The following is a 23,154-nucleotide window of genomic DNA, read 5'->3' on the forward strand; positions in this document are numbered from 1 at the left end:
CTGATAGGGGAAGTCATTTCCATAGGTTTTTTTTGCTTCAGAGTCCCTCCCTGTGCTGATTGCCTCCTTGTTTTTTTTTTTTCCCCCCATTATGTTGAGTTTCCTATTTGAAGCACTTCCTTGAATCCTCCTAACAGCCTTATAAGATAGGAAACTGTTGTTCCCTCATTTTACAGAAGAGGAAGTGGAAGTTCAGAGCAGTTAATTGACCTGGTCATGGTCATGAGACCAGTGGTGGAGCCAGGGCCCAGATGAGGTCTGTTAGATTCCAAAGAAAAGAAGGCATATATTACAGATGAGGGAAGACTGTTGGCATAAGTGTAGGCAATGCCCATTATTTTTTTCTAGACCATCTTGGGTTGATTCATACACATTCTTAATCTCTTTGTTATAATGTCTCCAATGTGTTCCATTAAAAATGTGAATTCACCCATAAGAATGTCTGACCAGAAAAGCAATAAATCTTGTCTGCGTCCAAAGTGGTAAGAGACCCCCTTTCCCTGGATGGTTCATCAGAGCAGGGGGATATACCTGTTGCGCGCATTGATATGTCCCCAGAGCCTAGAACAGAGCCTGGCGTGTGTTAGGAGCTTAGTTAAAGATTGTCTTGTGACTGCTGCTCTGCCTCCAGAAAGGGTATGCTGCATACAGACTTCGGGGAACCAAGGCATCCTGATATTGGAGGTGTGTCCCAGGCAGAGGGACCAGCACACAGCACAGCTGGGGTGTCAAGGAACAGCAGGGAGAGTGACCCTGAGGCCAGAGCAGGGGTGAATGAGCAGGGAGGATGGGAAATACCAGAGCATGTAAGGCCTTGCTGGCCTGGAAGAGGAGTCTGGTTTGCATTCTGAGCCAGAAGCCCATATTAGGCTTCACATACTAAATGAGACCTCTTGGGGTCTCAGGTTCAGAATTTCAAGTCAAAGCAGTTTAAACCTAGAGGGAATTTATTGGTTCAGGGGAATTCTGAGGGGTGGCCCTTATTTCAGGCACTACTGGAGGTGTGTTCTTGCACAGTGTCATAGGGACTCTGTCTCTTCTCTTGCATCTGTACCACTCTGTATTGGCTTCATTTCCAGGCATGCTCTCTCTACCTTTCACCAAAGATGAAGGCAGCTCCAGACCTAAGAGTGCCATGATCTTAGGAACAAGGCTTTCTCACACTTCCCACGTCCTTATCAGTGCCCTTGCCATGAAAAAGTTATTGATTGGCCCTTCTTGCTGACATATACGCTCATGGACTAATCAGGAGCAGGGGACACTCTGCTTGGTTGATTTGGGTCATATGCCCCCCTACAGGCAAGGTAAACTTGTCCTCTCTGTAGCCCCCTGGTTGCCAGTGTGTGGTCCACTCCTCCCTCTCTCACAGGGATAGTTGCCAATGTCAGAAAATATGAACAGATGAGAAGCCCAGTATAGCCCCATGAGGACAGAGCTCCGCAAGTAGAACTTGTAATGCAGATCTGCTGATCAGTAACACTATGGTTGAGAGCTAAAATCAGCATATCCTTTGGTGGCCAAGGGAAGGGAAATAATGATAGCATCTGAAATACTGAGTTCCATTCTACCTCTGTTCCTTAAGAGTGTTCAGGCCTTGAGCAAATCATTAAACTTCTATTTTGTCTTCAGGAAAATCGCTGGAAATAGACCCCATCTCACCAAGTGTTGGGAGGGTTTGATTGAAGCTTCTTGTGAAAGCAGTTTATAAACTGATAAGCTACACAAGTCATGCATGCTCAAGACCCCCCTCTTGGGTTCGGGGGACTTTGCTACCTGTTGCATGTTCCACAAAAGAGTCTGTGCCCTGAAGAAACATCCATTACAGTGTGGGTGACAGGACTATACTTCTAGTATAGGACAGCAAGTAGAAAAGCACCCCCCCAAAAGTAGGAGGGATTCAAACCTGGATAATGGAATATTCTGGGAGTGCAAAAGAGCCAGTGAGCTGTCAGGCACAAGGGAAAGGACTGTGTAGTCCTCAGGGCATTTACTGTGTAGCTTCTCTCCATTTGAAGGTTCAGCCTTGCAGGAACAAACAGTTGGTTGTGTAGTTTATTGGCAAGTAATAATCTTTCACACTGAGCCTCCATTTGACAAGACTATGACTGGCACTATAGTTAATACAGCTGCAATTTTTCCCCTTAGATTGTTAATGTATGTTATTTTTTTTATGGAAAAGGGAAAGATTGTTAGAGTTTTAGAATTTTTTTTTTTGAAGATTTTTTTATTTACTCATGAGAGACACAGAGAGAGAGAGAGGCAGAGATACAGGCAGAGGGAGAAGCAGGCTCCATGCAGGGAACCTGATGTGGGACTCGATCCCGGGTCTCCAGGATCATGCCCTGGGCTGAAGGCGGCGCTAAACCGCTTCGCCACCCAGGCTGCCCGATTGCTAGAGTTTTATTTTATTTTATTTTTTTTAATTTTTATTTATTTACTTATGATAGTCACAGAGAGAGAGAGAGGCAGAGACACAGGCAGAGGGAGAAGCAGGCTCCATGCACCAGGAGCCTGATATGGGATTCGATCCCGGGTCTCCAGGATCGCGCCCTGGGCCAAAGGCAGGCGCCAAACCGCTGCGCCACCCAGGGATCCCTGCTAGAGTTTTAAAGGTAGTAAATTGTATTGAGGAAATGTTTGATAAGTTTGTATATCAAAGGAATTTACTTTAAATCATAGTTTTAAATTATGGCTTTGGGTAAGGAATCAAGAAAGAATTTCCTTTAAGAGTTAAATTCTTGACATATTTTTCAGCTTCCCTTAAGTCCTGTTACTAACCAAGGTAGTGGGTGATCATGGTTTCTATGGAATCTACTATTATTGTTTAATTCTCTTTCCTGAGAGAGTCAGGATAAAAGATTTGCTGCATCTTGCAATGGAGAGTAGAGTTTGTGTGGGGGGGTGTCTTTTAAAAAGGGGTGATGCATTGTCAAATGAAGGGACACAGTTTTCCAGCTGGATCTGTCTCATTGGCTTTACCTCTCACTCCTTTGATGTGAATGGTGATTGATCTGTGGTTCCAGTCACCACTGGCCTGATAGCTAGAGAGGTTGACCTTTTGCTGTTCACGTGGCAGACTTTAATTATTAGCCTGCAACTTACTGAATGTGTGTGTGTCCCCACATCCACATGCTGTTGCACATTAATTAGCTCTCCTTGGTCATTACTGATTGGGAAGTTATTGGGGACGAGAGGCAATTTCCCTTTGGAGTTGACTGGAAGTTGTCTCCGCCCATAATTATTTGCCATTTGCCCATTATTAAATGCTTTCCTTGAAATGAGTAAGGAAGACAGAAGAGGACTTAGATGAAGTAGGTTTCTGCCAAGACAGATCATTAGCAAGAAGTTAGTGGGAATGACTCATGAAAATTAACTGATGTTAAGAGAATTATTTCTAATGTGCAGGTTAATTTTTATCTGGTGAGATGGTGGGCTGCCTTTTTAAAAAAAGAAGTACTAAGTGCTCAGCTTTCTATTGCACAAATGTTCAGGGAGTAAAGTCTCAGTTACATAAGTTTTATAGAGGATGGACTTTAAAGTTTTATGGATTGGAGTGCGCAGACCATGGAGGGGCTGTCAGTTTTCCTGCCATCTAAAGAATGAATGGCTGATTTCTCAGTTGGTGACAAGCTGGTGAAAACCGTTACAGACCCGGAGCCACTTTGATCTCAAAATTATTTTATACAGCCACTTGTGTTTCAGGCCCATTAGAAAATGAAGTTCCATACTGTAATTCCTAAATTGAATTAATTTTCTTCATTAAAAATCAATTTGAGTTGTCAGCTCAGTAGTATCCCACACTGGAAGGCCTATGTCTTGTGAAAGTCTTTGTATCTTATCACATGTCTAAAGAAACTTTAGGAGGAACACCGTTCATTCTATCCTGTGTTATGGTTAGGGCCCAGGTCTCTTAAATTATGACCTACAATACTTTAGGCACTCCTTCCTTTGAAATGGTGTTGTACTAAGTTAGGGAAAAAACTTTGTGCCTTGCTCCTAATTTCTGCAAAATTTTGCATAGCTAAACAATGGAATGAAAAGAATCCACCTACAATTCAGGAGGTTATATATGATACAAGACAAAAGGATTGCAAAATAAAATGTCTTTATCCCTTGAGAATAATAGTCATTTTAGAGTGTTACTCTTTTAAAATCAGAATGCTTAAAGGTAATCTGTAGCCTATAAATACATGGCAAGGTAATATAAATAGGATGGTGCTGCTTCAAAAAGAACCTCACTTCTATCTTCCTTGCACATTTAAACGCATGCATAGTAATGGCTGCAATTATTAAACTGTATTTTAGGAGCTTTCTGTTAAAACGAGGAAAAAAAATAATATATAGATCATCGAAATGTATCCCCTGATAACGGAGCCTGGCCTTCTGGAGAAGAATTCTGTACTGGAAACTGACCAATCAAGAGGCCTAGATTGTAGGTACAGCCCGGCTAGCTACCACTATCTAGCATTGTGACTTTGGACAAGCCACACGACCTGTTTTGGTTTCAGGATTTCATCTACAAAATGAGATGTTCGAATAGGTGATGCCAAATATATGAGTTTTGAAAAATGGACTTCAGATTGACCCATGGAAACCTTCCTGTGAACAAATATTGGTAAACCTGGGAATGAGCCCTGTGGATAGATCCTGCCCCTCCTTCTCTGAGATTCCTCCCTGTATCAGGGGGGCAGGATGGCCCCAGGAAACCTGAGAACTTGGTGAACCTGAACCACTTTTTACCAGGGACTTCACTGAAGCAAAGGTAGAGGTGTAGCATGGGTGAGTAAGACCTTTGACTGTGAACTGGATCCAGCTCTACCACTTAAGTTTAAGCATCTAATTTAGTGGTCCTCAGAGCATGATCCCTAGGTTAGCAGCATTAGCCTTATCATCACAGGGAAATTTGTTAGAAATGTGAATTCTCAGGCTCCACACGTCCCAGACCCACGGGCAAGCAGAAAGTCTGGGGTTGCGGCTCCAGGTCTCTAGATAATAAGCCCTCCAGGTGATTGATTCTCTTGCACATTAAAACTTAAAAACACTGATATAACTGAACCTAGACCCCAGGCTTTATCATGTGGAGAAACTAGAAGGACAAAAACAAAGGGGGATTTTATTCTAATGTCTAAAGATGGGGACTGGGACTAGGGGTTGGATGAGGGTACCTGAGATGATCCCAAGATCTGTTTTTAATAGCATCACCAGGATCCCTGGGATAAAGTTTTAAAGTGACAACTACAGCAGTGAGGTTTTCCAAGGAAGTGGGGTGTACACAGGAATGATAATGATATTCAGGAGAGATCAGACTGACAAGAGAAGTCTCAGAAAACACTCTTTAAAAAGGGAGACAGTCATATTTACAGAAATACTTGGGTTATTGGCCAAATGGAGAGCACACAGTGATTCACAGACTTGGTCCTTTCACCCATGCTTTCTGCTATACCTAAAAACTCTGAGGCCAAATTTGGGTTTCAAACCATAAAACCTTCGGCTAGAAAAAGCTTGGCTTGCCTGTGAATCTGGATTTGAAATGCTCTCAGGAATCATCCATTGGGCCAAAAAAGAATCTCCCTCCATACCTCCCTGGATTTCTGTGATTGGTTTGATTGAGGAAATAGTTTTATCACCAAGTAAACATCATTGAACTGCTCAGTGTATCCTCCTAAAGTCTACGAGAACACATCTCACCCCTTCAAGGTTGTCATTTTTCTTTAAGATCTGTTGGTATGAGCATGGAGTCTGATTCCAAGTCGAAGCTGCAATCAACGTGTACAGCATGGATTTCTGAGTCCTCTGGATGCTCTAAAAGCAGAAGGATGGTGGTAGGAGCTGAGGGCCACTAGTGCTTAGATAGCCTTGATGACAAAGAATTCTAATCCATTTTTCCCTTCTTTGTTCCAGATTGAGAAACCTAGTATATCCACAGAGGTGCTTCCCCTGTCCTTCCTCATCTACCCATCCAACCCTTTTAGTTGTGGAACTCTAAGAAATACTAGAATTTTTGGCAGATCATTTTAAGGGAATAGAATTGAACCTTTTTTTTTTTAAGCCAGTTTTGGAAAATTGAAAAAGAAAATTTCAATGTTCTTGATCTATTGGACATACAATTTTTCTCTTAGAAAAGTTGGCTTGAAACTATCCCATGTTTCTTACCTTTTCTTACTAATAATTCACCCCATTGACACCAACTGTCTAAATAACCTAATTCTGTGGCAGAATATCAATGTTCATCTTTGACTGCAAAAATAATGTATACACACTGATCAAAATTTGACAGCTCAATTTTGAAGCATACAGGGTGCACTGTGGTATACTATGACACTGGTGTAGAACCACTGGTCTACTGACAACTTCAAAGTAATCACATATGTGTATTATGTATGCAATTGTATCTTTCTGTCTTAAGCTGTGATCCACTTGAGTCAAGGACTGTGCCTTATTCTTCCTGTATCCTGGTGATCAAATGAAGCCTAGATCATGCTACACTGTGGTTTGTTAGAGGAATGTATGAATTTACCCATACTCATTCTTTGTCTGCCCCCCCTACACACAAATACACACACACACACACACACACACACACACCAGCCATTCATTTTTTCCCTCTAGGCTTATCACTGTTTTTCCTATAATTTTCATCACCTAGTGACCAACATCAGAAGGTCCAGCACGTGTCCACTAAATCCAGGGTAATTGAATGTCGACTCCATCTAGGAAGAGCTCTCTTCTAAATGTGATTTGATAATTATCCTGGACATTTTCAAGTGAGAGACTAATTATTGCATTACTTACTACTTGACTCCCTCCACCAGCTAGCTCGTCTTATAACTTCCCTTAAAATGACAGGGCACAAATGAGTTTATGAACTGGAGCATATCAAGATGATATTTTTCCCTGAAGTTCCAGGGTTTCTGGCCATGGTTACCAAGTGGTGGCCCAAACATTTTCACTGAGCAAAATCAAAGAACATGGGGTAGTCCGCCACCAGGGTTGATTTCAGCAGACTATCAAGGCCAAAATACTGTAACTTCAACAATGCTAGAAGGGTCTCTGGGAGCCACTGCTGTGGTTTCATGCAAGTTAACACTTCTTTTTCTCCTGTTGTTTTGTCTTTGGTTCATTGCATCATCAAATGGATGGTAGGTCCTTACCTAAAAGACTCACTTTGTCCCATTCCATAACTTGCCACAAATGGAATACTAGCAATTATGAGATGAAAGAACATGGGAAGTACAGAAATAATGTATTAGGAGGCTCTAAGACATAGGTTTATGGGGCAGAAATGATCATGGGTATTTGGAGTGGTGACCAAAACTATGTATTCTTGGGGAAGTAGAACGAGTCCTGATTAGAAATAATACCTATTTCTGAGCCTCAGTTTATCATGAGTTGAGGTGATTAAACAAACACCTTCTAACATCTGTTTTTCTTAATCACAATAACAGTGGCTGCCATTATCACATTGTTACTATGTCAGGCACTCTGCTAAAGCCTTCATCTGCATTTTCTCCTTTAATCCTCAAAATATTATACTCTGTCCCATTTTAAACTGAAAAGCTCAGAGCTGGTAAGTGACAGACTTGGGGACTCTGACTCAGCTATGTTGAATGTTAAAATTTATGCTCTTCACCTCTACTTTCTATGGTCCCTAAAGAGGCAGTTAATAACTCACTGCAAGGTAGCAACTACTAGACCAGTGGTTCCCAGCAGGGGCATTTTTGTCCTCCAGGGGACATATGGCCATGTCTGCAGGCATTTCTAGTTCTCACAATTAGGAAGAGGGGTGCTACTGGCCTCTGGTGGATAGAAGCCAGAGACACTAATAAACACTGTATAATATATGGCACAGATCCCTATGCCCAAGAATTACCTGGCACAGAATGTCCATAATACCAAGGTCAAGAAATCCTGGTCTAGGCCCAGCATAGAAACACCCTCTTCATCACTGTCCCCAGAAGTTAAGTAACAAGGACCCAGCCTCAAGGAGTGACAGCCCTATTGTTAGAGTTGTATACACATGTGCTCCACAGCTGAACCCTCTTAGTCCATCACTGCATCTAAACCACAGACCTCGGGATCCCTGGGTGGCGCAGCGGTTTGGCGCCTGCCTTTGGCCCAGGGCGTGATCCCGGAGACCCGGGATCGAATCCCACATCGGGCTCCCGGTGCATGGAGCCTGCTTCTCCCTCTGCCTGTGTCTCTGCCTCCCTCTCTCTCTCTCTGTAACTACATAAATAAATAAAAATAAATAAATAAATAAACCACAGACCTCTGTATAAGACAGACCCATGTTCAAATTTCTGGTCCATCACTTATGCTCTTGAGCCTCACTTTTCTCATCTCACAAATAAAGATCCTCATTCTGTATCCTGGGTCATAGTAAGAGCTCAGTATCCTTACAACCTTCTCTCATCATTGCTTCCCTTCCCTTTTCTAGATCTTTCAGTCTACCTGTGCTCTTAAGGATGGCCAGGTATGTTCTTGGCTCCACCATTGATGCTGGCAGGAGCCACAGGCTGCCATTTGTAGAATGGTGCTCAGTGTCTTAGATAAGTGAAATGCACTCCAAGAAAAGCAGCTGGGAAGTATTGTGGCCCGTGCAAGTGCAGGAGTCAGAGTGGTAGAAGCAAAAGAATCCAGGAATCTTGGCTCCCAGCCAACGCATTGGCTGAAGTGGACTCCCAGGGTTGGCTAGTTTTATTGTAGAATAAATTGTTGCTCCATAATGTAAATGGAAAATTAACTGTGTAACCAGTCAAAGAATCTTTGTGATTCTCTGTGAAACATACCACCCAGATAAGTTAAAGATTTATGTATTTTCTTTCAAGAGACATTTTCTGGAAGAGACCGGGTAAGAAAAGGGTACGAGTGGAAGAAAGACGGCCGTGGTTTGGTGGAGGAATTTCCTTCATGGAAAAAGGAAGAAAAAAGAAGAAAAGGCGTAGTTCAAAATGCTGTGTTTGCTTCATGTAACTTAAGTTAAAATGGAGGGTTCCAGCTAGCTTGCTAAGAAGGTGAAATTAAATATGCCTTTTCCTTCTTTTTTTTTTTTTAAGAGATTATTATCATTACACACACAGTATTTATTTATTTGGGTCAGTGTGAAATGGAAAGAAAGAGAAAGAAAATGGGATGAGGGTGGAAGGCTCCTGGTAAGACCTCCGATGCTTTGAGCCACTTGCAGAGAAGAACAGATGCTCAGAAGTCACACCTGGCATCCTGAGCTTATCAAAGAACCCTCCAGCTGATCTGAGCAAAGTAACACATAGGCAGGGATTTCTCTACCATCTTTCAGGCACAGTCTGTGAGGTGAGTAAGGACAGAAAAGTGTACTGGAACAGCACCCATTTTGACTTAAGGAATTGTTCAGATACCTGATGTCGGAGAAAACTAAACAAAACAAAGCCCTTTCCTCTCTGCTCGGCCAGCCCTCCAAGCATGCTGTGTGCTGCTGTCCCAGGGTGTTCAACTGGCTCATTCTCACAGTGACCCTGGGAGGCATGGCTTCCATATTTGGACACAAGAGGAAGCTGTACCCCTGAGAGGGTCAGACCCTGGTTCAAGTGACAGCTTCAAGGACAAAGCAATGGCTGGAGCCCTCATCCCTGGACTCAAAACTAGCCTTTATACCACTGTAGTATTAAAGCCTGTTAGAGATCATTGAGATATCTCCATAGCAGAAGCGTACCAAAAGCTAGTGAATATTAAAATGCACATTTATGTCAGTAAAAGTAGATAAATGAGACAGTGAGCAGGATGTTGATGGGAACTGACTCTCTGCCCTGGTATCTGGGAGAGAAGAGGTAGGGAATATGGAAAACCAGAGTGTCCCCAGCCTGTATAAAGGCTGCTCCATTCAGCTCGACCACCTCATCAGTGTGTCTTGGGAACTTGAACTCAGAATGGCCAGGTCTTCTAAGGGTTTTTCTTTCCTTTTTTGTTAGAAGCTGTTGTGCAGATGTAGGGTTGGCAAGCCACACCCTACAGCCCAGATTCGGGCAACATCTGTTTAAAGATTGGTTGGAATAAGCCCCTCCTGCTTGTTTTCATGCTGCAGTAGCAGGACCGAGGAGTTAGGACAGAGATTCTATGGCCTTCACAGCCTAACATCTATACTGTTTGGCTCTTTGCAGTTTCCTGACCTCTGATGTAGGCCCAATGAAACAAGGTAGGGCCAAATTCCACCTCCAGCCAACCATCCTGGACCCCTCAGAGGTCATCCACTCTCACACCTCCTTCCTCTTGTTGGCTTTCAGCAGCAAATGCTGGGGATCAGTTAGACCACCATTTCTCACAATTCACCCTACATGCAGATCATCTGGATGGTTAGACTCCTACCTCTGATTCAGTGGGTCCAGGTGGGGCCTAAGAACCTGCATGTTCAGCAAGTTCCCTGGTAAAGCTATTGCTGCTAGTCCAGGATTCCACTTTGGGAGGTAGGGGCTTAGACTCGCCATGTTTTTGTTTTCAGGTTTTTTAGAGGGGTGGGTGCGTCTCAAAGCCCCAGGCCTATCATGTGGATGACTTAGTTGGCCAACGCAGAGGGATGAATTCTGTAGAACCCCTAAAATAGGCTCACTGAGGCATTGCACAGCCCAGAGGAGAATTCTGTGAATCCTCCTGTACCTATAGAATGGCTACATTTCTTCAATTTGAGGAGCATCACACTGACCCAAATCTATCCTAGACCAACTCCATAGCCTGCCAAGGGGCTCTAGCTATGTGTAAAGTATTCAATATTGGGATCCCTGGGTGGCGCAGTGGTTTGGTGTGCCTGCCTTTGGCCCCAGGGCGCGATCCTGGAGACCCAGGATCGAATCCCACGTCGGGCTCCCGGTGCATGGAGCCTGCTTCTCCCTCTGCCTACGTCTTTGCCTCTCTCTCTCTCTCTCTGTGACTATCATTAAAAAAAAAAAAAAAAGTATTCAATATTTCCCATGGCAGTGTTGCCATAAGAAGGGGCTGTGGTTGGCTAACCCTGTACAAAAAGCTTGTCTCTTATTCCTGGAGTACCATCTCTTATGTCAAGGTCAACCCAAATCTGGGATAGAACGGGAAGAATGGACTCAGCAAGCTACATGAGATTTTTAAGGATGCCATTTTAAGAGAAGAAAAGGGAAATAGATTCAGAAATTGGAGGACTACACATAGTTAATAGCTATTTTGATTTCTTTGAGCCTCCATTTACTTATCTATAACGCAGTTTTCCTTACATTATTGGTATAACCTTGAAGGTTGTCCCAGGGGTTATTTTAGAGGTTGTGTATGTAGTAAATGTCATGTATATCCTGGCTTATAAATCTCTCCACGTATGGCCCTATGGCTCAATATGCTGATAGCAGTCATCTGAGAGATCCAAAAAGACTGGGTGCTTAGAAGGTCTGTGGGTAGCACCTGGTGGCTCTGATTTGGCTCTGCCAAAGGGTCCCTCCAAGAAGCATTCCTGTTTTTTTCTGGGCAGCTGACTCCAGCTACTGGCTGACTCAAAGCGTTTTCCATTCCTCGTGTTTCTGGTTGCCAGTCCTATGGCTCCTCTCATCCCAGCTAGCTGAACCCCCTGTTTGTATCTTCTTGTTGGCTGGGCTCCTAACAGCCCTTCTTTGCACAGCCTCCCCAGCTGTGCAGAGTTGAGCAGTAAAGGCTCTGCCAGCTTCAGCCCCCAGCAGGACTCTCTTTGTGCCATTTATGGGACAAGGAATGTGGCTCCTGCCGGATGAGTCTGGCCACTGCCATAAAGAAGGGGTGCTAAATAATTCACCACAGCAGCCTGCTCTGGCATCCATCTGGGCTGTCCCCCAGCGACCCTGAGGATGCCCCAGCAGGACTTCTCCTTGCTACAGTGCAGCATCCAGGGTTGCTGGGAGAATAAACAAGTCAGCATGAAAACCCCCTGGGCCGTCAAGGGCTCTGTGGGCCTCAGTGTCAGGGAAGTGTGCAGCCTGAGTGGACTGGTCATGTGCCCTGCCAGCTGCTCAGATCAGAGGGCTCCGGATGCCTTCACTCTACAGACCATAACTGATGGCATGTTCACACTCAGGCCCAAGAAACATTTTTTAAGAACCTGCTGTGTGCTGGCACTTTGACCTGTATTATCTCCTATAATCCAGAAAGTCTGTGAGGCAGAGCCTGTTAGTAAAGGCTGAGAGAAGACAAGTGACTTGTCACCCTTCACACAGTTAATAAGGGGGCAGAGTCAGACTTGCCCTTGGATACATCCTGTCTGACTAGATCCCGTGTTATCCAGAGGTCCTGGCCATCAGGGACCCTTTCCCTCTCCTCCAGACATTGGCTGTTTCAGTGGGTCAGGCTCCCACACCTGAGGTCAAACACTACTAGCTTCTCTGTAGGGAAGCACATTGCAGTGTGTAACTGAACTTCTCACACTGCCCATTCTGGCTGATGTTTCAAGTTCTGTGATATGGTTTTTGTAGTTTGGATCTTGCCTTGGCCTGGCTCTCTGCTGAGCAAGATGGTAGCTGGGAGGCAGTGCTGAAGATGATAGGCCTTGTCCCCTGATCTTCCTACCTGAGGGAAGTGAGGGTCTTGAAGCAGGATTCCCAAGTTCTCCTGCAGGGCCTCAGGGAGTCTAAAGGTTGAAAAGTTGGGACACAGGCTCAGAGGAGTGGAAGGATAGGCTGAGGCAGAAATGAAAGTTAATGGGGCTTTTTCTCAGTCCAGCAAGACAGGAAGACTCAGTTCTGTAGTTCTCATCAGGCCATTTTGCACAATGCATCACAGGAACAATCTACTTGCCGAGCTATTCTCCCATTGGACATAGAAATCATCCCCATGCATTAAGCGGCAGGTCTGTGATGACTGTTGTACAGATAAAGATAATAACGTCTAACGCTTACTGAGTGTTCTTGGTGTGTCTCCTACTATGCAAGGTGCTTTGTGAAGATGATTTGAACTCATAAAATAAGAGGTATTAGAGTTATCACTGTTACATTTTCCAAGAAGACTTCTGAGGAACAGAGAGGTTAAAAGCTTGCCCAGTGTCACACAGATAGCAAGAGTCAGAGCCCAGAATCAAATACAGATTTCTTGATTGCAATTCTGGGGCTAGTTTCACTGTAGCAGGACTCTCTTTTAAGCAGGATAAATTAGTCCTTTATAGCTATTTATAGATGCTAAGGAGATTTAAGATGAAAAGGAACAGAGGCAGAATCCAGCACAGTGGATTGAGCAATATGTGTACCATAGCTACATGTCTCATTCTTTTTTTCTCCATCAGTCACTGCCTGATGACATTCACAGGTGTGACAGTTTCCCAGGGCTGTGATCAGCTTCTGAGAACATTACAAAAAAAAAAAAAAGTTACATGGACATAAAGGACTGCAGTTATTAATAATTGTCACAACCATAAATGGATCATCAGCTGTGGTGGTTTATGATTGCCCATGACATACATAGGATAGGCCATGGGTCATGGGCACTTCATCCAACTGTATTTTTAGAGGGTCTACTGTGTGTTAGGCAGTGTTCAGGTTTTGAGGATAGAGTGCTCAATGACACAAAAATCCTGCCCACCATACCCTAGAGCTTACTTTTTAAGCCTCCATAGTGAGACAGAGTATATAGCAACAAAAACAAGTAAAAATATATAGTGATTTAAAAGTACTAAGTCCTGTGTATCAGCTTCCAAAATGACAGTGTGAGGAGCACAGCAGACCCTTTAACCAGGGAAATAATAATTTGATTGTGAAAATAATTTTTTTTTAAAAACCTAAGGTTTCTGAAAATTGTCACAAGGGTATGTAGCAAATGTAGAAGTATCTATTCAAGACAATCTACTAAATTTTGGTAAGGAGAGTGAGTCTGTGGCATGTGAGCCATTACCCACACATCTCCTGCTACCCCTTATCCCCATCACAGATCAATGTGGCGTATACTCTACTCTGGAAGTATGCAGCCAAGAACATGGGGTTCCTTCTCCACCTAGCTCTCAGTCGAGGGCTATGATTTCACCCTGGGAGGGGCACTTCAGAGATTGACAACGCCCTGCCCCTGCAAAGAAGCCCTACCTTAGATCAAACTGTGGAGCAATTTGTGCCCGAGGCTATTGTCAAGAATAATAGAACAATCACCTAGCCATTAGTGGAGATTAACAGCTGGGTGTGATACCAATAAATATAGATCAAGCCGGGTGCTCAGGGAGACTGTACTCTTGCCTTTTAAGTAGCAATATCAGAGGCTGCACACTGCAGGGGAAACAGATTTCACTCAACTTGTCTACCCAGTCACTAAACAAATAAAACAATAATAATAACAAGCTTCAGAAAGGGGGAGGGGGGTTCATCATTCGGAATTGCTTCAATATGTTATCTAAAATGTTCCATTTCCAATAAAATATCATGAATCATTCAAAGAAACAGAAAAGTCTGGCCCATACACAGGGGAAAAGTAAGCAAAAGAAACTGCCAGTGAAGGTGTGTAAATGCCAGAATTATTAGGCAAAAACTTTAAAGTAGGGATTATAAATATGTGCAAAGAACTGTAGAGACTATGTCTAAAGAATTAAAGGAAAGTACGATGATAATCCCTCATCAAAGAGAGAATATCAATGAAGAGAAATTATTTTAAAAAAATAATTACTTAAAAAATGGAAATTTGGGGGTTGAAAAGTATAATAATTGAAATGAAAAATTCACTTGAGGGGCTCAACAGCAGATTTAATCGGGAGGAAGAAAGAAACCAAAAACTTGAAGGTAGGTGAATAAAGATGATGCAACCTAAAGAATAGGAGAAAAAAGAAAAGTGAACAGAGCTTTTTAAAAATAATTTATTTTTTTTCCAGTTTTATTAATAATTGACAAACATCAGTATATAAAGTTTAAGATACACAGTGTGATGGTTTGATTTACTGAATAGTGTTTGAGAATATGGAATAGCATTATGCACACCAATATATGCATGAGATTAGCTCAAGAGAGGAAAAAAGAGCAGAAAAAACAATACTTATTTCCAGTAGTGGAAAACTTCCAAATCTGATGAAAAATATTAGTTTTCACATCTAAGAAGCTAATGCAACCCAAGTAGGTAAATTTTAAAAGATCTACATTCACTACATTGAGACACATCACAGTCAGAATGTCAAAAGACAAAGAGAAAATGTTGAAAGTAGCAGAGGAAAACAACTTATCACAGACAAGGGAACCCTCAGAGAATTAACAGCTGATTCTTAAGTCTTGGCAAAGAGATTGCTACTCTCCTTAAATGTTAAACAGAATAAACTTGTGTCCCACCAATTCTATTCTTTGATATATACCCAAGAAAAGTTGAACATGCATCCTCAAAAGAACTGTACACAAATGCTCCTGATAGCATTCTTAGTAGTCAAAAAGTGGAAATAACCCAAATGTCTATCAGTTGATGAAATGTTAAATAAAATGTACATCTGTACAATGGCATATTATTCAATAGTAAAAAATAATGAAGCTCTGGTATGAGCTACAACATGGATGAACCATGAAAATATAACACTAAATGAAGGAAACAGATTATCAAAGACCACATATTATATGATTCCACTTATATGAAATGCTCAGAATAGGCAAATCTGTACACACAGAGAATGTATCACTGTCTGCTTGAGGCTGGAATAGAGGGACAAATGGGGAGTGATTATTCCTGGCTAAGCATGAAGGGTTGGTGAAAGTGTTTTAAAATTAGATTATGATACAGTTTTGTAAGTCTATGAGTATACTAAAATCTATTGAATTGTACACTTTAAATGGGTGAAGTGTATGATATGTAAATTGTATTTGAATAAAACCTTTTTTTAAAGAGTGCCAAGTGCAAAGGAAAAAAAAATAAAGTAGGGTAAAGCTTTGTCAGTATTAGCAAGATGGGAAGGAGGACAATCTGGGATAGGATGGAGAGGCTGCACTTCAGTGACATTTTAAGACTAGAAAAGGTGAGGGAGTGAGCCATGCTACTATCTCCAAGAAGAACCATTCAGACAGAGGGAAGAGCCAATGCGAAGGCCTGGAAGCAAGTATATGCCTGGTGTGTGTGAGAACTAGTGTTCATATGACAGCAAAGCAGAGAGTAGCAGGAGATGGTATCAGAGAAGTCATAGGGCCCCAAACTCAAGGGCCTGACTCTGAGATGAGCAGCACTGGTGCATTTTGAGTAGAAGTGAGACACGCTATTTTCAGAGAATCACTATGGTTGCAGTTTTGTGAATAGACTGAGGGAAGCCAGGTAGAGGCAATAGCTGATGGTGGCTTGTATCTCCATCCAGGAGGGTGATGATATGGCTTGGAGCAGGGGAAGAAGGGTGGGGATGATGGGAAAGTGGTTCTGCATGCACTTTGAAGGTAGAGCCAACAGGACTAGTCAGGGATCACAAAATGTTCCACAAAGAGTAAATATGTTAGGCTTTTCAGGCCATACAGTCTCTGTTGGAACTCTTCAACTCTGCTATTGAAATCTGGAAGTGGCTCTAGCCATGTATAAATGAATGAGCATGGTTGTGTTGCAGTAAAACTGTATTTGCAAAAACGTGGAACATTAGATTTGGCCAATGGGATGTGATTTGCCAACTCCTGGGTTAATTATCAGAGCAAGAGGAGAAAATGAGTGAAGGAGAACTCCAAGGTGTTTGTTCTCAACCATTGGAAAGATGGAGCTGCCATTAACTGTGATAGTGAATCCTGCAGGCAGAGCAGATCTGTGGAGGGTATGAAGAACTGATCTCTTGCTAAATTTGAGAAGCCTTAAGACATTGAGATGTAGTTTCAGGTGGATTTGTGAGCCTTACATTCCAGAGAAAGTCTGGTTGGATGAAGAACTGGAGACCGTAGACCAGGTCAAGGAAGTGCACGTACATAGAGAAAAAAGCAAGGCTCTGAGGGCTGAGCCCTGGGATGTGACAGGGCTTCACAGTTAGCAAGATGAAGAGGAACCAACAAAGAGACACATGAAGTACAACCACAAGAAGGGAGACCAGGAGAAGGTGGCATCATGGGAGCTAAGCTAAGGAAGGGCTTCAGAAAGGGTAAATCCATCCTTTCCTTCCCGGCTCACAAAAGCACGTTGGTATGCAAATGAGCAGAGAAACGTTCTGACAGGAAGAATCCTGAATTCCCTCTAATTTCCAGATGAGAAAATTGTCAGATCTTTTATTCATTTAACAAATATTGATGAGCTGTCATGTCTCCAGGCACTGTGCTAGATGCTTGGAACAGAACAGCATGCCAAAAAAGGCATAGTCCTTATCCTCAGCAAGCGGTCTCTTTAGGGACAGAGGGACGTTAATCAGGTAACTCAGTAACATTACCCAGGGGTAAATCGTAGTTACTCACCATGGGTGAAGACCTATGAAACACAACAAGAGTTCTAAAGGAAAGGAATTCTCTAAGAAAGCAATATTATGAGTTTTCTACAAAAGGATTGATCTAAAGGCACCTGGGTGGCTCAGTGGGTTAAGCACGTGACTGGATTTTGGCTCAGGTCTTGATCTTAGGGTTGTGAGCTCAAGCCCCATGCTGAACTGGGATAGATTTCATGCCACTGTAGAGCTTACTTGTGGTGGGGGGGGAGGGGAGGAGATCATCGACCTAATCTGGAGGTCCAGAGGACCTTCCATCCTTTTTTAAAATAATAAATGCTTTCTGATATGTCACATCCTGATTGGGACACACCTGGTTTTTGAGAGGATGTTTGAGAACCTCCGAATTCGAGGAAGAAATGCAGGCTTTGTCTTCAGACCCAGGACCAAATCTCAACTTTGGGTCCTGATGCCATTCTTTATCCTCTTGGAAACTCATTGTCCTCCTGTATAGAAGAGAAGATACTAAAAGCTACAGTTTGAGATGATCGTGAGGGCTCAATGAGATAAAGTACATAAAACACCTGGCATGCAGGTCCTTCCCATTCCTTGAAAAAAATAGTATGCCATTTCATACATCTGTGACATTATGTCTTCCAAAATCATTTTCCCAAGACAGGTCTTGGCTGCAAGTTTGCCGTTTTCTGAGAGCGAGAGTTTTTTGGCTTTTTTTTCTGGGGTATCTTCCATCTTGCCAGCGTTCTCTCCCAAGAGAAGCGTGTGGGAGCTCTCGTGCCCACATTTAGGAAGTGCTGGAAAACCGAAGCATCCCTGTGCAACCCTTGCTCGTTCTTCTGGTCCTTTACACAGAGACAATTCAGGCTTCTACTCGGCTGTTTAATGAAAATGAGGACTTCCAAAAAGCTGCTGTAATAAAGGACAGCTTTCTTTCTCTAAAACAAAAACGATGTTTGCTAGCACATCATGTCCGTTTAACAATATTTTCATGGAAGTGTGCAGTGGTAAGCGGGTTTAAAACATTGATGCAGTTTCTAATCTTTTGTGGGGAGGGAGCAAAATCTGAGCAGCCTTTCATTTTGATTTGCCCATGCTAGCCTGTCCACATTGCTCCTTTTAATTAATGTAATTAAAAAAGGATAAGAGGCTGTGGTAGAGTTTTGTGCATTAGATTATCAGGATCAAGAATAATTAAAATGTCTGAAATGAGGCAGATTCCTAAAATGGCGGAAAAGAGCAAAGGAAGGCTTTTTTTCTGGATTTAAAGTGTGCCAGATTATTTTTCACAAGATTCTGAAATGGATCCACGGTCCAAGAAACATTTATGATATGGAATCTTAAATGGGCAAGAAGGAAGGGGTGCCGGGGGTGAGTCAATCCTTATGTTTGTCACAATTTTATGATTTACCTTCGCACCTCTCATTCTTGCCCCCTTATCTGAAAATCAAGTCAAGAATAACATTAACACTATATGCTAGGCACTCTTCAGAGTACTTTATATATTTTAACTCAGCTCATCTTATCCGAACTCCTTGTAGATAGATGTCTCCATTTTATAGAAGGGGAAACTGAGACTTAAAAATGATGAGTGGGTGTTCTTGCCGAGTCTCACCGGTAGGAGGTTATAGAGCCAAATTGGAATTCAGGTCTTTCTGTTGCAGAAGGCACGTGTTTTATTGTAAGTCCTAATTAGACAAGTAGCTAGAAACTGTTGAGGACCATCTCCTTGGAGTGTTTCTTTTTCATGAAGGCAGCCCTGTCTCTGTGGGTGCCTTATTTATCTTTACCTGCACTGGGTGAGCCCTATATGTATATCGCCTGTGCTACAGAAACCTCACAAGTTTATTTTCTGTGTGGTTATGTGGGTTGGCTGTTGTTGCTGAGAGTTATTACAAACCTAGAACATGGCCTTTTTGTTGTTGTTTTTCTTTTTGGAGCAGACCAGATGCATCCTTGATCTCTAACATTCCTTTAGAACTGTCATCATTTTTTGATGTTCAACATCCCTTGTTTTAAGACATTATGGTTTTAGTATGTTGTGCTAATGGATTTACATGGCAAACATAAAAATTGACAGCTGTGGTATATGTTACCAGGGTCCCCCAGGATCTCTTTTTCCTCTTCTTCCTGGGCATGTACTGACCAGCCCCACTGCAGTTGTTTGAGGTCATGCAACAAGTTCAACCAATAGAAGTGATGTCATTTACCTCCATGTTAATGCACCTAAAAGCACCTCTAGAGATTAGGTGTTGAGACCACAGAAACACAAGAAGGAAGCAGACTGGATCCCTGAGTCACTGCTTGGAATGGAAGTGCCTGCAGAGCCTCTGTACCTCCAGCCAATTTTGCATGAGTGAGAAATCAATTCTTATTGTCAAACCACTGAGATTATGATTGTTATTGTGTCAGAGTCCAGCTTATTCCAGCTAATAAGACAATTCTTTGACAGTCTTCTCACCCCCATTTAAAAAAATTTACTGGATGTTGAAATTTGAGGATTATTTAAAACTGTATAAAATTATGCATTTGTGTGTGTGTGTGTGTATGCACACATATGTATATATGTATAAACTGATTTTTTTGGAGATTTTATTTATTTATTCATGAGAGACAGAGAGAGAGAGGCAGAGACACAGGCAGAGGGAGAAGCAGGCTCCATGCTGGGAGCCCGACGTGGGACTCCATCCTGGGACTCCAGGATCACTCCCTGGGCTAAAGGCAGGTGCTGAACCGCTGAGCCACCCGGGGATCCCCCACAAATACTTTAAAAAAAAATAAACTTACGACCTTTGTTAGATGCATGCTTTGAAACTTTAGTAATATCCATTATAGTAATTAGGATTTCACAGTAGGAGGGTCAGGAGTACTAATTTAAACCAGCTAGGACTGGTTTTCTCTCTCTCTATCTCTTTCTTTAGAGAAAGAACAGGGAGAGGGACAGAGGAAGAGAGAGAATCCCAAGCACGTGCCATGCCTATTATGGAGCCTGACACGGCTTGATCTCACAACCCTGAGATCTGGACCTGAGCTAAAATCAAGAGTCAGACGCTTAACTTCCTACACTACCAGGTGCCCCCATATTTCTCCTTTAAAGTGTTCCTGAGACCAAATGGCCGCCATTGCTCGGAGTGACCCATGCCAGTTCTTACCATCTCAGTATTCAAAAGTCTTCCTTGAGTCCAAGTGAAATCTTCTTTAATTCATTTCAAATCCATTCTGTCTTATTTTATACCTCTGGAAGTGGAGATAAAAAGCTGCCAGTTAGGACTGTCCTCCACAGAGCCCTTCATCCTGGGGGCCACAGCACCCCTGTCACTTCTTCTCTTCTATGAGCCAACCAGCAGTGATTGACTTACCCTTCCCTATACTCCTCTAACAAGATTTTGACAGATGCTAGCTGGAATGTAAAGCTGATTCGATTTTCCTCAATGTCAGGAGCACCCTCTTTGTCAGCCCTCCCCAGTGTCCCGTCGGTGTTGCTCCACTGTCTCATGCCCTTGCAGACAAGTCTTTAATTCTCCATGGGTGCTAACACTTTTATCTCCTATTTTTCTCCCTCCTGCCTGCAACACCCTCTCTAGCAGCTCAAATTTGACCTTGGCAATTAGAGCAGACTTTTCACTTATGGCTTCTGGATCTTGTGTCATGCTGTGTAAGACCTTCCCCTCTCTAAAATTATTTTCTCATTCCAAAAAAAAAAAAAGATTTTTGACCTTCAATGTAACTCAAATTATACTTTTCTTGATTTCTGATCACCTCAGCCACAATTACTCTCATCTTCTGTGTCTCTTTTCCTGTATACTGTATGCAGCCCTGGCCACTTATGTGAATATCTGATTTAGTATCTAAATAGAAAGTTGTGAAGGTCAGCAGTTGTGTTTTTGTTGTTGTTGTTTTAATGAGAGAGAAGTCTCTTATTTTTCTTTTTACTGTACTCTTTTTTTTAAGGTTTTATTTATTCATGAGACAGAGAGAGAGAGAGAGAAGCAGGGACATAGGCAGAGAGAGAAGCAGACTCCATGCAGGGAGCTTGACCTGGGACTCGATCCTGAGACTTCAGGATCACGCCCTGGGGCAAAGGCAGGCGCTCAACCACTGAGCCACCCAGGCGTCCCAAGCAGTTGTGTTCTTGTCTCAAAAAGCATGTCCTGAATTTCACAGATTCCCTAATAAATACTTGATTGAGTGTCTCATATGTATTGTGTGCTCTCCCTGCCACCCCCTGCCAAGAAGTTTGCTGTCTTAACTGTGGAATTTCACTGTTTTTGTAGAAAACAGTGTGAGGTTTGTCCCCATTTCCCCGGGCTCTGAAATTTCCAAGCAGTTGGGGTCTCACCTTGTCTAATACTTAACAGTATACTTTCTAAAAATCCTGAGTAGAATGGTGTCCAGGATGAAAATACTTGTCATGAGGCATTACTGATCTGTGGGCTTTATTATTTCAATAATCTGTACAGAGACAATGCATCCAGATGCATCTCCAGATTCCCCATCACTAAGCCATGCCACAGGGAACTCAGAAATGTGCTTTTGCACCATCCCCCTCCTGACTGCAGTTAGACCTTCGAGAACCCTGCACACACCCAGTCCTGACATGCACCATGCTCGTTCTAATTGCTTGCTTACTTGTCTTCCCTCCTCATTCCTAAGCTTGTTTAAGGCAGGACTCGTGTCCGTCTTGGTCACCATGATGTACCTAAGGCCTAACACAGAGACTGATAAATAATGAGTGAATGGATAATGAATGAATGGATGAAGTGTCCATGCTTCCTAGAAATCTAGCTATCTTGGCCTTTGCACAGCCTCAAAGGAGACTCCTGATGTCTCTTGGTTATTTTTACTGCTCTTCCCTAGTTTCATAGCCCTTGCAAATGTTTGTTGTTTCATGTAGGAAGAGCATGTCAGCAGCTCACCCATGTGAGGTGGGACTTTGAGTTATACCCAGGAAGTGGGGATGATTTTGCGGTCTCCATTGACCCACCTCCTCCTATGTTTTGAACTTTGTATAGTCAGTTAACAATCAGTACTAAAGTTAGCAGTGAAAGCATCATTATGTCCATTACTGAGAGCTTACATTTATTGAACGCTTGCTGTGTGCTAGGCTCAGTGCTCAATGCTTCACACTGAGGATCATCTGATTCTCTAAACAGCCCTGCAAAGGTAGGCACTATTCTTGTCCCTCCTGTTATAGATGAAAACCTCTGGCCCCAAATCCTACAGTTAGCAAATGTCAGAGCCAGATCTGTCCCCAGGCCATTTTTTCCAGACCCCATGTTCTACTGTTAACTCTCATGAGGTTGGTAGTCCTGTGCCAGCTTTCTTCTTCATTGCTTCCCTTTGAATCACTTGTGAATTGCTTCTCATAATTCTCATAGGATAATAAGTCCATCAGAGAGCAGTGGGCCCATCTTCAGGTGAAGAAACTGGGACATGGGCATACAAAGTCAAAGTGACTTCTCCATGGCCACCCCCAGAGCGGGATGCCTCTTTGCCACTGGTGGCTCCAAATTCGTGTATTTGCTAGTCTCCTTCATGAAGGATATTGAGGCCTAGGGGGACCATCCACTTTCCTCCATGCTCTGAGTTCTGAATGATGGACATCTAAAGCAGAGTGTTACTCATCCATTCATATTCTGTTTCTATTGGTGCCAACTTAAACCAGGTCCCATGATTTTCACCATGAAAGGTCTTCTCTGAACCGAAGAGAAGCATTCTGAAAGAAGTTATAGGGCATTATTAATACAATTACATATAACAAAAGACATAATTTAACTTTGCCACCTCCAACAAAGAAATTCATTTGAAGCTTCAGGAACTCCAGCTGGAAGGGCAGAGCTCATCAGAGTGGGTTCTTCAGGCGG

The 23,154-nt window shown here is 42.7% G+C and overlaps 1 protein-coding gene across 8 annotated transcripts in view; it reads left to right on the forward strand.

Annotated features, from left to right (window-relative positions):
* The window catches only part of PRICKLE2 (prickle planar cell polarity protein 2), a 321,790-nt gene that overhangs the window by 180,728 nt on the left and 117,908 nt on the right, over window positions 1-23,154 (forward strand). The window lies entirely within an intron of this gene.

The sequence above is a fragment of the Canis lupus genome, chromosome 19 (assembly GCF_048164855.1).
Source record: "Canis lupus baileyi chromosome 19, mCanLup2.hap1, whole genome shotgun sequence".
Classification (NCBI taxonomy): Eukaryota; Metazoa; Chordata; class Mammalia; order Carnivora; family Canidae; genus Canis; species Canis lupus.